Raw genomic sequence first — 13,512 nt, 5'->3', positions numbered from 1 at the left:
TTGATCCAGCTGAGCACTCCAGAGTCAGTGGTGAGCCTCCTTGCATTTCGGAGGACTCTTTTATTTCGCTTTCCTAGTTTTTCTTTATTAGGATGTTGTGGGGTCTGTCCCAACATCCATCTCAGTATTATAGAGGCTTCATAGACAGTCAGACAGTTAGTTTTGAGTCTCTCAGCTATGTATTTGCAGATACTTTGTTTTGAGACATAAGTTGTCATTTTGGCTAAGATGTTATCATTTAAACTATTACTTGAGTTTATTTTGTTGAGTTAAATCTTCCGTTGAATTAAGTAAGCCAGGCCAAGGGTTCGCTTGGGGCCATCAATGGTCTTCGAGTGCCGGCCACGTCCAGGGTGTAGGCTCGGGGAGTGACAATTTTGGGAGTAGTATTAAGCACCGATATGGGGAAGAGTTCATACAACTATCAGCCCCCATAAACCATGTAGCCATCATAAGTAGAAAAAGGTCATACTTTTTAGATAAATCCCTTTCGCATAGACTAGTGGATCCACTTAGTAGTTCAGGTCCTATGCCTTTGGTAGGGTATAAAATGGTCCTTGGCAGCGTGAGGTAAAATGTTGTATCTCACTATTATTCTTAAGTAATGATTGTCGGTTAGAGAAACTCCCACAGAAACTATATTAGATTATTATAGAAGTAAAGTTGAGTTTGCTAATGCATTTTCTTTAACGAACTAAGTTGTTTTACTGTTTTATAAAGCTTTCCATATATTGCATGTGTATTGTTGCTTTAGATTGAGTTGAGTATCTAGAGTTGAGTACCCAGAGTCGAATATCATATCTTTGAGTTGACTATCTAATCTCTGAGTTGAATATCTTATCCTTGAATACTTCTGAGTTGAGTAAGTTGAGTAGTTTTGAGTATCCTTGAGTTGAGTAAGTTTGAAAAGAGGTAAGTATGCTTCCTTTTTATCAAGTTTCAAGTTTGTGTTATGCTTTAGAATTCCTCTTACATGCTCGCACATTCCACGTACTGAGTCATTTTGGCCTGCATCTTTTCATGATGCAGACACAAGTATTCAGGATCATCAACAGGAGATTTGTTGATACATTTGAGAGTTCGAGTTAGCTATGGCGAGCCTCCTTATTTTTCGAAAGATTTCATTTACTTTTCAGTTTAGTCAGGATGTCGTGGGTCTTGTCCTGATTTCCATCTTTATCAGTTAGAGGCTTCATAGATAGTCAGTATAGTTGAGAAGTCTGTATTATTCATTTATTTTATTAAATGTTTTAAAGACTTAAGCGTCTATTTTATGGCGAGTTGAATATATTATTCTTATTCTAAGTTGTTCATTTGAGTTAAAGTTTTGAAAAGTTGAGTTTATTGAATTTTATTCAGTTTTAAGCTTTTGCATGCTTAAGTTAGTCTTCCGCTTGTAGTCAGCCAGGATGAGAGTTCGCTTGAGGACCAGCAATGGTTCTTAAGTGCCGGCCACATCCAGGGTGTAGACTCGGGTCGTGACATCTTATTAGTATTAATAAAGAATGGTGGTAGATGGGATCATTCAGGTTAGCGTTCTTTGCGATTTTTTATATGTATTGTAATACAAACCAAACATTAAAAAAAATTATGAACAGTGATTCTGGAAAAAAAAATCTTCATATTTTGTTTGTGTATAATAGTTTTAATTATGGCATTTTTGGTATGAATATTCATTTTTGAAATTACATAAAAATTGTTTGAAATTGGTATAGATTTTGGTTTGAATATTCATTTTTTTGTTTGTTTCTAGTTAAAAAATTACATAAAATTTATTTGAATTTGGTATATTGGTTATACCATGTTGGTACGATTTTAGATTAAATTTGAATGAATTTCGTATACTATATGTCTAAGAAATGACAATTAATAGTTAGAAGTGATATTATTTTGGTATTATAGTGGCATGATTCTGCTGTGAAAAAGTGACGACTTATGGCATGAAATAGGTATGAAAAGTGTGCATAATAATTGTATGAAATTTGTATACTGATTTTAGATTTTTTGTTGTGTATAATAATTTGAATTATGACGTGTTTTTAAAATGTATAGTGTTATATTTTGGCCTGAACATTGAATTTGTTCATAATTGTCTGATCCATTTTTTAGTTTTTGATATATTTCTGGTTAAAAAAATAGATAATTTTTTCTTTGAAATTTGTATATATACTAATACTACCAGACATGTATGACAATTGATAATTTTTTTTGGTACGATTTCTGATTTGATTGGATTATTTTTTTTATGCATTATATTGTAATGAATTTTGAGAATAATAATGTAATGAATTTGGTATACTGTTTATTAAAGAAATGACAATTAATATTTCTAAGTTGGAATTATTTTGGTATTCTAGTGGCATGATCTTGGTATGAATAGTTGACAACTTTTGGCATGAAATAGGTAAGAAATGTGTGAATAAGAATTGTATGAAATTTGTATACTAATATAACATATGCGTTTTTACTTTTGTATTCTGTAATAACATGTGAAATTGTTTAAAAATAACATATGTATTTTTACTTTTGTATGAATTTTGTATGCATAAAAATGGTATGAAATTTGTATACTGATATAACATCTGTATAAAAGTTATTTGTACTTTTGTATGATGTAATACTGACACAATAATTTATGATGAAACAAGAAAATATGCAAATCAATAAGTGTCGGAGCATAAATTATTGTCGCCTGATTCAAAAAGAACTGTAGGGAGACCACTACTTGAACGCTGTAAATGGTTTGCTGATGTGAAATTCAAGAGGTCTAAGGTTACGTGCAGTACATGTCGTCGGGAGGAACACAATAGGAAGACATGTTCAAATTACCCTTCTGAAAAAAGACATAATTTATTTTTATTTTTATTTGGTTGTTTTATTGTGAAAAACTCATGTTTTGATTTATTTTGTCTTTTAAGTTAATAAATTATAATTTCAGAATATTTATTATGTGTGCTAGTTAATCATTTGTGTATTCAGTGTTTTGCAATTGTATACTAAAAAAATAGGTAATGTTGGTATGCGATTGATATCGATTGGAAAAATTAAGTCAAATCTTAGTATGAAATTGGTATACATTTGGTATCCAACTGACGTCCCAGTGGTAAAATTGAAAAAAAACCAACATATAATTGAGATTTCAACTGAAATAGTCAACGCAAAACTAGTTAATATTGTATCCAATTTGTATAAATTTAGTATCGAATTTGATATCCCATTGGAAAATTGAAAAATCAACATGTAGTTGAGATTTCAACCAAATTAGACAACCTAAACAAGTTAATGTTGTATTCAATTGGTATCAATTTGGTATCCAACAAATATTCCACTTGAAAATGAATAAAATAAAATAAAATATAACTGATATTTCAACCAAATTAGACAATCTAAAACAAGTTAATGTTTTATCCAATTTATATACACTTGGTATCCAACTTGAAATTTTAGAACAAAGACAAAAAATAAAAATGTATGAAATTGGTATCCAACGGGTATAAATCTGGGAAGAATAAATCTGACTGTAAAACAATGCATATTATATATTGTTGTCAGAACCCAAAAATCAAAACATGTAATTAAACGTCTAAACTAGAATAATTAATACAAGTTCTATATTTTCCTCTCTCTTCAATTTATATTCCGTATTTAAGTGTGGTTTTTTTAATCATATTTAGGCTAAAACTTAGGAACTCCTTATTACAGATTTTATGGTCTCATATAATCTATATATATCAGCAAATTTTAGAATCAAATATACTTATTTCACCCACAAAATAGTATTTTAGATATAGAAAACACACCAAAAACGAATTCAAAATTTTAGTAAAACGATTTTTTTCTCAAAAAATCAAGTTTCAGATTAATTAAAATAAAAAACAAAATCAAATTTTCAAAATATAGAATTCTTAATTCTAAAAAAATCAGATTAAAAAAAATAAAAAACAATATCAAAATTTAAAATAAAATAAAATAAATCAAGAAAAGCAAAAAAGATAGATTAAAGTGAGAGAAAATTACATGTTACAATATACGGTAATAAATTTATTTTAAAAAATAAATTAAAGTCCCCAATAGTCATTAATAAATAAAAAGTATTTGAATAGTAATCAATATTTATCTTGGAAATAATAAAATAATCAAAATAAAAATTAACGAATTAGGAGAATATCAAGGGAAAGATTTATCTTGTCAATTATAAATTACTATATTTATGGAAAAATATTTTGAGAGTAACGTGAGGGTGGGGTGTGGGTTGACATGTTATAAGTTAAAAAATCCCTTAAAAGGTGTAATAGATAATTACAAATTGATTCTCTCTCATTAATATTATTTCTCTCACCTATTAATTATATAACATTATATAGTATAATTAGTTAATAATATATAATTAATTAATTTATAAATTAAAACTAATCTGTTAATACTTGTAATTAAAATGTTATAAGTAGTAATATAAAAAAAAAAATAGATCTAAAAGTTGTAATATTAATCTTTAAATAGATGTGTGGTGTGATTTTTCCAATATGAAATTATCTTTGGTAGGATGTAGGAAATGCATATATTACCTCTCAGAGTGAAAATTTTCAGCGTGAATTCAAACTAATCAAACCCCAAAATAAATACTAGACATCGAGTAAGAAACAAATTAAACCAACAAAAAAGTTGACGAAAGAAAATGATTACTGTATTTGCTACAACAAAAGTATTCAATATTGTTTGATCCTAAAGTTAAAACTTAAGATAGTTAAAGAGTTGTACCCATAAGTGAGGTAATGCCAATTTATTATCCAATAGGAAAAATGCTCAGTTTAGTTGGAAAAACCAATTAATGCAAATATCATATTGTCCAAGATTTCATATAATCATTGTGGGACTTCAAATACCCATCACACACCTCGCTAGACTGACATCTAGATCGTAAATAATATAATATGAGAGTTAACATCGAGTGAACTAAAAATTGAGATGGATCTTACTCTAATAATACTTCGATATGAAATAGATTTTGGGCCTAGTTATAGTACCATGACCTTGGGCCTATGAATGGACACATCACTTTGCTTTGGTAGAAGTGAATGAAAAAGTTAATTGAGAGATGCTTTTGTTTACTTTGAAAAGTTTAAAGTTCAGTGAAAGCTGAGGAAAATAGTTTTTTGGATGGTTTTGCTAAAAAAACTCAATGAAAGTCATAAAGCTAATTAATAGTAAATTAAAATGGAGTGATTATAACATTCTCCTAAAATTTTATTATAGATTACTAATGTGAATGGATAAGTAAAGTAATAGAGGACAAGAGTTTAATTATGCCAAACTTAACAAACTCTTGGCTATAAAAGAAAAAAAAAGTGCTTTAATGATAACTAGTGCTCCATAATTAAAACAACCTATGGGTATCTGTGTTTTGAGATATTGTGAAAAATGCTACGTGTTATGTTATTAGGTAAAAGTAGATGACACCATTATATTAGTAGGACAAAAAGGAGCTACCTAACATATGCTTTTGGTAGAACCAAATAATAGTACTCTATTAATTTTCTTAATTTTTATTACATGTATAAAAAGAAAAATAGATCATACTTCACCAAGACTATAAGGATGGATTATTGATGATATATAATTGAGATAATTACAATCCAATGTCTTTGAGTGATCTTGTTTACAGAGTACTGAATAACCAATATATTATTTGTATATTCAAGTGTAATATACATAATTTTGTTAATAAATTTGATCGAACTATTCATATTGATGAGTTTCCCTATATAATTTAGTGCATAGTCCTATTCCTATTTTCATTTCCAAAATATCGCAATTATATTGAAGTCTACATATCTCTGTCCTTTTTCACTTAGGTCCCCATTTATTAATGAGACAATTGCTCTTCCTTTTTTTCCTATAGCAACTTTATATATAATTGGCTTAAAATTGAATGTGATGTAAACCAAAAAAATGCACACTCATCACTACTACACAAATTATGTGTGGTCCAATCTTTGAAAGGGTATAACATATCTTAGAATACGGATCTATTGACGGCAGTACCTTTAAATTGGTATAAATAGTTGTGGTAGACAATTTACATATATTTTTAAAATATATATATAAAAAAACATTTAATAAAAATTATGGAAAGAATAAATGAGTTGATTTGACATCTGTGAACTGACTTAAAATGTGAACGTAAGTGAAAACAGGTAGAATTAACAGTAAAACTCCATTAACAAGGAGCTAACATTGAAGAAGAGAAACTCTCATTGTTTGAGTTCAAAGACTAAGTAATACATCAGTGTAAGACTAGTATTTATAGCTAATTCCTATTACATTGTGTAACTAACTTCTAGAATCTACTAACAGAAAGTTAGTTATAACTAATTAGTTGGAAAAGACTAATCTGCCCTTTATTAACACTAACAGCTTTAACTTGTACTCTCCTTGCTTCATCATCAGCTCATATCTCAACACTCCCCTTCAAGCTAGGAGGTGTAAAGATGTTCAACACACCTAGCTTGGATACTAGATGTTCATGTTGTATCCTAGACAATCCTTTTGTCAAAATGTCTGCTGGTTGCTCTTGTGTAGGTAGATAGTCTATTTTGATCAAGCCTTGTTGTAGTCTTTCCCTTATGAAATGGCAGTCTATCTCTATATGCTTTGTCCTCTCGTGATACACTGGATTTGCAGCAATTTGTATGGCAGCTTTACTGTCACTATATACTTGCACTGGCAGCTTAATATCAGCTCCTACTTCTTTCAACATTCCAAGTAACCATACCAATTCTGAGACTGCAGATGCTAGACTTCTGTATTCAGCTTCAGCTAAACTTTTGGACACTGTGGTCTGCTTCTTTGCTTTCCATGACACCAATGACTTGCCTATCTTGACCATGTACCCTGTAACTGATCTTCTAGTAAGTGGACATGAAGCCCAATCAGCATCACAAAATGCAGTGACTAGTTCATTTGAGGAACTCGCCAGCAATAGACCTTGACCAGGTTCCTTTTTTAAGTATCTCACCACTCTCAATGCAGCATCCATATGTGACTTCTTTGGTTGCTGTAGAAATTGACTCAAAGTCTGTGTGCTAAAGGATATGTCTGGCCTTGTCATGTTAAGATATAGCAACTTTCCAATTAGTTTCTGGTACATTGTCTGATCTGCCAATGGGTCCTCAGAATTATCTCTCAGCTTTACCTGCTCATCATACTGTATTGATGTTAACTTAACATTGACATCAATAGGGGTTCCTGCAGGCTTGGCTGCTGTCATACCAACCTCAGTTATAAGCTCCAGAGCATACTTCCTTTGATGCATCAGTATACCATCTGCTGATCTACTAAACTCAATACCTAGGAAATACTTTAGTTCACCTAGGTCCTTCATCTTGAAAGCCTTTTGTAGTGCCTGTTTAGTCTCTTCTATTAATTCAAGACTGCTGCCAGTAATTAACATATTATAGGATAGTTATCTATATGTAAATATGAAACTTCAACTAAAATTGGCGTTCGGAACGTGAGAGCCAATACACTCCTTTATAATTCTTTAACATTATTTATATTTTTCTTTATCACTTTATTTCTTTTCTATACATATTTAAATTTTCTAATATGGAGAGGCACTTAGACATGGAGAAATTAAAGTGAAACTAAAGATGAAGGTCCTTGTGATTATTAAATTAGAACCTATAAAATATAAGGTTTATAATGATAAGCTTTCTTTTTTTAATAATCAATTTGAAAAAAATAAATTAAATATTTCAAGTTGATTTTTGTAATTAACCAGATCCAACAAGAAGTAGAAGAAAAATTAAATATCGTGTCTGGAAAATGGATCAATTTCCTAAGAAATGATTGTGGGGCTACTTTTTAAAGTTCCACAGCTTAATATATACTATAGTTTATTACCTTTTTTTTTTAATAAAAAATAATATATACTATAGTATATTACCTTTTTTTTAAAATAAAAAATACAAATATATACTATAGTTTATTCCCAAGTAATATTTGTTGCGGCACCTAGTCTTTATAACTGGCATTCTGACTTTTCCCTCTACCAGTTATTTGTTAATTATTACGCCTTTTCTTTTATTTAAAATTTTAAATGTATAACGAAATAATAAATATAACTGAGAAATCTAAAGAGAGAACGAAAGATTTTATTTCACTTGAGATTAGTATATAAAATGGATTAATTTAGCTATTACAATTTTTTTAAAAGTAATTTGCAAGTTATCTGAGTAAGTTACTTGCATGTTGTTTGTTTAATTTAGAGAAAATACATAAAGTCATCACTGAAATTGTTCCGTATTTGCATAAAGACACCTTAACTTTAGAAGTGTCCTATCACCTCACAAAAGTTTTTAATATCTTTGTAAATGGGTCATTTTGACCCATTCCCTCGTCTCGTTTGGTTTGTCGCGCGTGCTGTTCACTCCTGTAATAATCGATCGACCCGACCCGACCATATTCTTTTCAAGAAAAGTCTTCTCTTTTCTTTTGTTGTTTCTCAACTTTTCCTAAAATCACAAAATATAGAAAAGTCTTCTCGTTTTCTCTTGGTGTTGATAATCTCGTTGTTGATGTTTCTTGGTGAAGATTCTTGGAGGGACAAGTAATTGAAGGTCTAACAGGTTAGGGCTCTACATTATATGATAAAGATCTTTTTTTCGATTAAACCATAAAAAACATCAAATTAACGCTTTCTACTGGAAATTAAAAGATAAAACAAATTCCTACCTTATTGCACTTGGGGAAGATGATGAACTCGTCAAAGAGAGAGTACCAACGTTGATCTTGCTTTGGAAAAAAAGATGAAATCGTAAATTTAGGATTACCAATGGCTCTTTTGAGTTTAAATTTGGGGAACATTATGTAAATTAATTAAATAATTAATAATAAAGAAATAAAGCGACACGTGACACTTTTAAACTGGTTAATGGCAGTGAAAACTGCATCACGCGCCTCATGTGCGTGATAACAACTCAGTCGAGGAAATGGGTCAAAATGACCCATTTACAAAGATATTAAAAACTTTTGTGAGGTGATAGGACACTTCTAAAGTTAAGGTGTCTTTATGCAAATACGGAACAATTTCAGTGATGACTTTATGTATTTTCTCTAAATTAAACAAACAACATGCAAGTAACTTACTCAGATAACTTGCAAATTACTTTTAAAAAAATTGTAATAGCTAAATTAATCCATTTTATATACTAATCTCAAGTGAAATAAAATCTTTCGTTCTCTCTTTAGATTTCTCAGTTATATTTATTATTTCGTTATACATTTAAAATTTTAAATAAAAGAAAAGGCGTAATAATTAACAAATAACTGGTAGAGGGAAAAGTCAGAATGCCAGTTATAAAGACTAGGTGCCGCAACAAATATTACTTGGGAATAAACTATAGTATATATTTGTATTTTTTATTTTAAAAAAAAGGTAATATACTATAGTATATATTATTTTTTATTAAAAAAAAAAGGTAATAAACTATAGTATATATTAAGCTGTGGAACTTTAAAAAGTAGCCCCACAATCATTTCTTAGGAAATTGATCCATTTTCCAGACACGATATTTAATTTTTCTTCTACTTCTTGTTGGATCTGGTTAATTACAAAAATCAACTTGAAATATTTAATTTATTTTTTTCAAATTGATTATTAAAAAAAGAAAGCTTATCATTATAAACCTTATATTTTATAGGTTCTAATTTAATAATCACAAGGACCTTCATCTTTAGTTTCACTTTAATTTCTCCATGTCTAAGTGCCTCTCCATATTAGAAAATTTAAATATGTATAGAAAAGAAATAAAGTGATAAAGAAAAATATAAATAATGTTAAAGAATTATAAAGGAGTGTATTGGCTCTCACGTTCCGAACGCCAATTTTAGTTGAAGTTTCATATTTACATATAGATAAATTCAATAAAAACATGCACATAACACATTATAAATTTAATCTATTTTTACTAAAATATTTCTTTTTGAGACTTCGTCATTTTGACTTCTATTTCGTTTACTTGATCAACTAGCAAATTGTTGTTTGAAAATCAAGAATAACACTGTTGAGCAAGCTTTAAAATTTTCAATAAATTTAAATGAAAATCCACATGCAAGAACATTTCTATCCTTTTAGAACAAAGAACTCGAAAGACATTGTTATGATGTGGTTAAATTTATGAGCAAGAGAAATGATATATATTCTCTTGCAATATAATCATTTTGTATTGCAAGCTTTCCAAACAAATCATAGTCTGAGTCAACAAAGAGTTTATACCGATTTGATGTTATTCGTGACTAATTCAATATGATAATTTGACTACATTAAATATAACATAAAATTATATCGATCTATTATGATTTATATGTTACAGTTCACAATTTTTGAATTTTTGACTTCTCTTGCTCATTTTAATCCAAAAAAAAAAAAAAAAAAATTCTGTACAAATTTCAGTTTAAATAGCATCACAAAAGTATTTTTGTATGCAAATTTACCCAAAAATCGGGCGATTGTGGTGGGGCCCGATCCACAAACACGTCATCCATCAAAATCCATTTCTCGTTGGGAACTGAACGTAAGTGAAAACAGGTAGAATTAACAGTAAAACTCCATTAACAAGGAGCTAACATTGAAGAAGAGAAACTCTCATTGTTTGAGTTCAAAGACTAAGTAATACATCAGTGTAAGACTAGTATTTATAGCTAATTCCTATTACATTGTGTAACTAACTTCTAGAATCTACTAACAGAAAGTTAGTTATAACTAATTAGTTGGAAAAGACTAATCTGCCCTTTATTAACACTAATAGCTTTAACTTGTACTCTCCTTGCTTCATCATCAGCTCATATCTCAACAAAATGGCATTTGAGTTATGGACAAAAATATTTAGTTATTGGAAAAAGTCAATATACTTCTTATGTCAAATCGTATGACTTTAATAAAATCAAATGTTATTAGTGAGAGAAATGATAAATGATAGCATGCCTCTCGTAAAGAGCTTAGAGTAAATCTGTGGGATCAAGAAAGCTTAAACTCTTGGACGTAACTAATAGAACTATATTACAAGTTGTTCGGGCGGAGCTAGAGGGATAGAAGGGGTTTATTCACATCTTTTTCATCGAAAAATTATAAATATATATATGTAAAATTGATTTATTTATGTTCTTAATTGAATTTATAGTAGACAAAAATTGATAATGTAAAGGTAAAATAGATATTTTTAAATATTAATTAGAATAAATGAGGGAGATGTTTATATACAATAATTAAGAAGGAGTTTGATTTTTAAAGCAAAACTGGGAGGTGTATGTGATTTTTACCCTATAGTAGATGATTAACTCTTTTGGTGAAAAATTTGTTTTCGTTGCTGACTCCAACATCTACACTAATTAGATTGTGCATCATTGGATTGCTCGGATAGTCAACACCATCCACCTCAAATTCTAAAATTGTAAATTTGAGTAGAAAAAAACAAAAATTTCTAGAGAGGGGTGATTTTTTTTTTGTGTACACACAATATGTGCTTTTATAGAATAAATTAAGGTAACAATAACTATCAAAATTATTGTATCTACCTTTCTAAAGCACCTCTATGGGGGACTAGAACAAAACCCAGAAATCTCGAATTACTTTAATTAGTTGCAAAAGTAGAAGAAAAATCCTTCGCAGTTCGCACAAGATGAAAATGTGTGACTTGGCTTATCGTTTATAGTTGTGAATAACTTAACGAGATAGGTAGAAAAACAATAGTAACGACTCTTATCTTGCCAACAAAATTTGTGTACAATTAAAGGAGGATATTATTTCTCCCAATACTATCAAATATACGTCATCTAATTACTTCATTCAAGTAGTGATAAAATGATAAGTATTTGTACATTTTTAATCCAAAATATGGAATTTCAATGTTGGGTAGGAAGTCCTTTTTGATAGGGGCATTTTACTTCAAATGTAAATATCCGACACCAAATAAAAAATAAATATATAAAAAAAGATACGACGCCTCCTTAGTCTCTCTTAGTATTCAATTTATGTATCAATAAATAACTTTAAACTTACCTAAAAACTTTTATCTTGCCCGTTTAAGTTGAATATGACATAAAAGTAATTTCATAAAATAAGATTATTTGAAAAATGTTTTACCTAAAAAAACTATTGTTATTATAACAAAAATATATTTAGTGGTAATAGATTTAATTCTCTTTTAAGTGTAATATTTATTGCCGTAAAATATTTATCAATAATTGTGTTAATGTCATGGCATCTTGAGTCACTAAAGTTTTTAACGAAATTTATATAGAGTATTTGTTATAATTTTTCATATTTATTATTAGCAGTACTTAATATAATATAACAACAATTATATTATTTCCGCTAAATAATTGTAACGTGTACTACTTGTTACCTTCTTTTTTTCTAAACGTTTGTTGTCTAGCTAGCGAGTATATAGGTATATGATATTTTATAGTTTGTTTATCTAAGTTCTTAAGAAGTTTTAAATTTTTTTTGGGAGAATTAATTAAGGTGACGATCAAGATAATTTTAAAAGTATTTTCAAGCAGTCATAGAAATTCTTTTTCAGAGGCTTAAAAATGAGCTTCTCGCAATACTCTTTAAAAGTTTAGCCAAATTAATATATTGATATTTTGTAGAAATATTTTTTCAAAAATCAATTACCATAAAAATGACTTGTGATACGTAAATGTTATAAAGTCATTTTCTCGATCCCACTTTGTTCGATTATAACCTTTTTCGAGGAAAATTTAGTTTAAGATAAACTTACTAAAAAAGATGATTTTTTTATTTCACCAATAAAATAATTTACATCAGATCTTTAAGCACTAAAAAGATAATCTTAGAAAATGAAGATAAAAGACAAAAGGGTAAAGTGGATTTTATTTGTCTTTGGTGGACGAGAGCAAAATTTTGTCAACTGCATGTGTTGTGACCACCTTTAATTTTAGGTATTTTCCGGTCACCCCACACACACAAAAAAAAAACATTTAAAAAAGAAGAAAATTTACGTAATTAGGTATATTTTACTATCATATGTACTATTATTACTTATATTTTTAAAATATTACGTATATTTTCACTAATTACGAGTTTCTTACCATTTATTGAAAAAAATATACTTAGATACATATAACTTTTTCTATCAGATACATAAAAATAGGGAGAGAGATGAGCGAGATTGGGAAGGAGGCAGGGGCATAGCTACAATTGGACACCCTTTGTCGAAAAATAATACCGTATTTATTCATAAGTAAAATGATACACGGAGTGATTAAATAACAAATTTTGGACACACTTGACAGAAAAGGTGTTGTAGCCTAGTGGATTTAAATGCCTTGAAAGAGCCCTAAATGCTCAGGTGTTTGAAGCTCACTAGCAACATTTATTCACCTTTTTTTTTTATACCCTTCGTGAAATTCCTGAAATTCCTAGCTCCGCCACTGGGAGGATGCGAGTGAAATTCATATGTATTCCTAATACATGTAAATCACACTATA

The sequence above is a fragment of the Solanum tuberosum genome, unplaced genomic scaffold, assembly GCF_000226075.1.
Source record: "Solanum tuberosum cultivar DM 1-3 516 R44 unplaced genomic scaffold, SolTub_3.0 scf00657, whole genome shotgun sequence".
In the NCBI taxonomy this organism is placed as follows: Eukaryota; Viridiplantae; Streptophyta; class Magnoliopsida; order Solanales; family Solanaceae; genus Solanum; species Solanum tuberosum.
This window is presented reverse-complemented; position numbering follows the sequence as displayed.